The 5,082-nt window shown below is 51.6% G+C and overlaps 1 long non-coding RNA gene across 2 annotated transcripts in view; it reads left to right on the top strand.

Moving 5' to 3' along the window:
• Nucleotides 1-5,082, top strand: part of LOC113630545 (uncharacterized) — a 26,658-nt gene that overhangs the window by 2,976 nt on the left and 18,600 nt on the right. The window contains exon 2 of one of the 2 annotated variants that reach the window (XR_003437007.1): nucleotides 630-1,510. This is a non-coding gene — a long non-coding RNA (uncharacterized LOC113630545). Of the gene's footprint in view, nucleotides 1-569; nucleotides 1,511-5,082 lie in introns of those variants that run through there. The other variant, XR_003437006.1, reaches the window with a different exon arrangement.

The raw sequence follows: 5,082 nt of genomic DNA, 5'->3' as shown, positions 1-5,082 counted from the left end.
TTTTTTGCGGTACGCGGGCCTCTCACTGTTGTGGCCTCTCCCATTGCAGAGCACAGGCTCCGGACGCGCAGGCTCAGCGGCCATGGCTCATGGGCCCAGCTGCTCGGCGGCATGTGGGATCTTCCCGGACCGGGGCACGAACCCGTGTCCCCTGCATCGGCAGGCGGACGCTCAACCACTGCGCCACCAGGGAAGCCCTATTCTTTTTTTAAAAAAAAAAAAAAATTTATTTACTTATTTTTGGCTGTGTTGGGTCTCCGTTGCTGAAAGCGGGCTTTCTCTAGTTGCAGCCAGCGGGGGCTATTCTTCATTGCGGTGTGCGGGCTTCTCATTGCAGTGGCTTCTCTTGCTGCGGAGCACGGGCTCTATGCACACGGGCTCCAGTAGTTGTGGCACGTGGGCTCAGTAGTTGTGGCTCACAGGCCCTAGAGCGCAGGCTCAGTAGGTGTGGCGCACGGGCTTAGTTGCTCCACAACATGTGGGATCATCCCGGACCAGGGCTCGAACTCATGTCCCCTGCATTGGCAGGCGGATTCTTTTTTTTTTTTTTTTTTAGCAGCATGGGCAGGCGGATTCTTAACCACTGCGCCAGCTGGTCTGTATTCTAACTCAGGCCGTCGTCATCCCAGGTCTGCGTTACTGAGCTACCCTCCCCTTGTCCAGAAGTCCTGGGTCCCATGCCCACGCAGCACCCTGTGCAACACGCCACTGATCTTCTCTCGTCTGTGTCCCTGACCGGGTCTGGAGCGCCTTGAAGGTGAGGACTGTGTTGCCTAGCAAAGTGCACTTAGGAACCCTTTGCATTTAACCCTTAGTTCTGCTCAATAAATGTTTACTACATTCTAGGGAATAAGAAAACTGCCTGAGGACTCGCCCCAGGTTAATTTCTAAGAGTGTTCTCCTTACTGAACTAGGTTAATATATAGTTATTGTAGCTCACTTTAGTCAAGTATGCCAAACAGTAAACATAAACTTCCAAAAGGGGAGGAGAAGAAAACATACCTATTTCCAGTGATGATGCCAAAAGAAATGGTTCCCACACAGCTCTGCTTCCACGCAGCCTGGAAACCAGGTTTAGCTACATTCCTATTTCCTAAAGTCAATAGAACGTCACTCCTCTAACACAATTTATTTTTTTCCCCAAAAGATAAATGTTGAAAACAGAGAATTCAAAATAGTGGTGGTACTTTGTATGCTCCAAACCAGTGTTTCACAAGGTATGGAGGGGGAGGGGAGCCATAGTGGAATCCCCTGAGGTACCTGCTTAAAATGCCTAATTAGGGCCTGAACTGTAATGAATCAGTCTCGGGGGTGTGTCTGGGGTCTGGATTTTTAAAAAATATTTATTTATTTGGCTGCCCCGGGTCTTGAGTTGCACCATACAGGATCTTCGTTGCAGCACGTGGGATCTTTAGTTGTGGCATGTGGGATGTACTTCCCCATCCAGGGACCTAACCCCAGCCCCCTGCATTGGGAGCGCAGGAGTCTTACCCACTGGACCACCAGGGAGGTCCCTGGGGTCTGGATTTTTTAGGTAGGCTCCTCCCCTGCTGCTGCACTGTGGGCATCAAGGCAGAGAAGGTGACTAACTGTGTCTACTCGTAGGTCCTTCCTGCCGTAGGAGCAGTTTTTCAGGTGTGAACGACTTACCGGCTTGCTCTCAGTCACTGAGATTTGCTCAGTGACATTTATTGAGCCCCTATTGCGTCCCAAGCACTGTGCTGGCGCTAAGGGTCAGCAAGGAGCGGGACTAGCAGGTCCTCACTGTCACGAGCTCAGCTGAGTCTGGGGGCGTGCAGGCTGCTAGTATGACGGGGCCCGGGCGGGGGACCGAGTGATGGGGCCGTGGAAGAAATGAAACAGGGTGGGTGGAAAGCTGAGCCCCACGGGGGAGGAAGAGGCAGAGCCAGTGTTCCTGAGGCAGGAACTGCTTCCTGGGGTGGGGCCATCGGCAGCAAGAGGGAGGGAGGGGATCTGGCACGAGAGGGAAGCAGGCAGGGGCTGGATTGAAGGCCTTCAGCTCCTATTGTAAGTGTGAGGGAAGCCCTTGCGGACTTAAGTCAGAGGGATGGCAAGATCTGGTTTGCTTTTTTTTTTTCTTTTTTGGCCACGCCACAAGGCATGTGGGATCTTAGTTCCCCGACCAGGGATCGAACCCGTGTCCCCTGCATTGGAAGTCTTAACCACTAGACTGCCAGGGAAGTTCCTGGTTTCTGCTTTTTTAAAAGATCACCCTGGCTGCTTTGTGGAGAACAAAGTTGGGGAGTGGGGTTTTGTCAAATTCAAGTTGTTGTGCCCGACATGCAGTGAGGCCCAAACAAACCGAAACGTCAGAGTTTGGAGCAGAGAAAGGTTAATTAGTCCAGGAGGTGCCAGCCTAGCAGATGAGAGACCTAGGCTTGTCTCAGATCCATCTTGCTGGCTGGCTGGGGTGCAAGGCTTTTAAAGGTGAAAAAAAAAAAAAAAGGTAAAAAGGGTCTTTGTGATTTCAGCTTCCTGATAAGACCTTAGTTGCAACCTTCTGGCCCTCATACGTCTTGTGACCCCATGTGTCACTGGTGATCAACCTGTCTGTTCCTGCAAAGCAAAATAGTAAATCATGGTCTTTTGATCCCTTAATTTCTTTCTAAGAGAGAGTAAAAGTAATGCTTGAGGTGTTTTATTATTTACGTAGAGCCTATGTGACTGGTTACGACTTTCAATTCCCGCTCGGACCCTGCTGTTTTCTTTAGGACTTTTGGGGCCTGCTCTTTCCTGTGTTTCTGTGTTCCCTCACTTCCCTAATTAGTAACTGCTTGAATCTGCTCTTTGGAACTCAGGGCAAGTCTAGGAGACTAAAGCCTTTTTCTACAAACAAGAACCAGGAGACACGGAAAGGCTTTTGTATCCAGGAGGGCCCCGTAGGGTCCGGATTGACTTCAACCCCCCCCCCTTTTCTTTGATTCTCCTCAATCTTGAGGGGGACAGGAGCAGGACAGAAAGGGTATAAAGTTTTGGGTAGAGAGGTTAATCATAGACTCGGCAGAAGAACTTGGTTTTGGGGGGAGTTGGTTTCCCCCAAAGAGGGAGTAGAGTAGAAAGAGGCCACAGCATCCATCCAAGCTAGAGGCGCTGGCGGTGTGGACTCGGGTGAACAAGGCAGAGACCATGAGAGTGAGCAGGCCCAGCGGATGGATGGACGTGGGGAAGCCGGGAGCAAAACAGGAAGCAGCGATGACCCTGACTCCTAGGTTAGGGGCCCAAGCAACTGGGTGGAAAGTGGTGCAACCCACCAAGGTGGGAAGATAGAGGAGGAACGTGCTTAGGAGGTGAAATCAAGGTTTTCTTATGCTGAGCTCACGGCGCTCATTAGATATCCAAGGGGAGACATCGGGTGGGTGGGTGGACACGAGTCTGGGCTCCAAAAGGAAGTTGAAGCCAGAACCTCAGAAGACATCAGTGAAGCTAGCGTTTAAAGCCACCTATTAGAGATGATCTCCTGGGGGCTGAGTATTGACAATAGAAGACTGTGCTCTGGGTCACCCCAATATTCAGAGTCTGAGCAGCAGCGAAGCAAGGGAAAGGCGGAAAGCGAGCCAGGAGGCAGTGCCGGCAGGAATGCTAACAGGAGAGCGGGAAACTGAATAGGATGCCACCGAGGGGCTGGACTGGGCAAAACTAGAGGGATTTCAGTGAGGTCACGGGGAGGAAAGCTCGCAGGATGAGAGCGAAGAGGTGGAAGCAAACGCAGAGAACCCTGGAGGAGTTTAGCCGAGAAGCGGAGGAGGTAAGTGGGGTGACAGTGACAGGAGGGCACGGGGACAAGGGCTCCTGTTCTGTTGCTTCTCAATGGGAAGCACCGGGCTGATCGCTGCCGGGAAGGGGCCAGGAGACCCGGGATGAAGTACTTCTGTGAAACAGTTACCGCAAGGGGGCGGGGAAAGGGAGAGGCCTGGGGAGGGAGGACACGAAAAAATGCCTTTTAGAAAGTGGGAGAGTGACTCTACGAGGGTAGTATAAGACCTCAGGAGAGGAGGGGAGTGCTGGGTTCCTGTGCCACCCACCGTGATCCCACATTCCCCTGGGACTGGTCAGTCCAGCTGCCTGGTTGGGTGAGATAAAGGATCGATAGCCCCAGGGACTGTGGCTCTAAAGTACAATTCGTTGCTTCAGGGAACATCTGTCCCTGTCACTGCAAGGCTGCACACCCACGTCCACTCATTCTCCAAACACACGCACAGTTAGCTCTCATTCATGGTAGTTAGATTCCATAAAGTGGCCGCAGACACTGGATTAGCAGACACTGAACCAACCATTCCTGCCTGGGGAAACACAGGGTGAGGTTTCTGTGAGCCTCGGGCCACATCCCCCAATCAACATACAGCCTTGTTTTGTGTGTGTTTTTTGTTTCAAGACACTTTCATTAGTATACATTACTGATTCACTAGTGTTGAACTCAGAGCATCATGACTCAGGCCTGAGCGAAGGTGCTCTAAGACACACCCCAGCCTCCTTGTGCTTAGAAACACTAGCTGGAGCTTCGGCACGGTGCCTGGGGGCCATTTTGTTTAAATGGCAAAATCATCAAGAAAAAGCAGAAAAATGCAACGAAAGGCCTGCGATGAAGTAGGTTTGAGCTAAAACAAGAAGGCCGAGTGTCGCCTTGTTTGGCCTCAGCCGGGAACACGTGCATCGGGCAACTCAAAATGTTGCTACTTTGCGCATGCAAACGGCAGCAAAAGCACCAGGAGTATCGATTTTGGGGTTACGAATAACACTGAGTGAGTAGGCCAATTCACAGAAATAGAACCGGTGGGCCATGAGGAGCGACTGTATTTAAAACTATTAGATATTATGACACACATTATGCGAACACACACACACAACACACAGGGGTCTCACTAAAGGAATGGCCTTATGCCTGGCACCCTCCCTGCCAGGTTTGGGCTCCGCATGCCTCTCCCTGAAGCGGCACAGCCCTGTGGGGCTGGGACCGGGAGGATGGACTCTGCAGTCATACTGCCTGGGTTCATGTGGCAGCTCCAACACTTCTTTGCTGGGTGATTATTGGTCAAACCCATTTCACCTGCCTTCACTAATCAA

The sequence above is a fragment of the Aethalodelphis obliquidens genome, unplaced genomic scaffold (genome assembly GCF_003676395.1).
Source record: "Aethalodelphis obliquidens isolate GAN/ISIS:26980383/991018 unplaced genomic scaffold, ASM367639v1 scaffold30, whole genome shotgun sequence".
In the NCBI taxonomy this organism is placed as follows: domain Eukaryota; kingdom Metazoa; phylum Chordata; class Mammalia; order Artiodactyla; family Delphinidae; genus Aethalodelphis; species Aethalodelphis obliquidens.
Note: the sequence above shows the minus strand (reverse complement) of the source record. Positions and strands in the feature narration are given on the sequence as shown.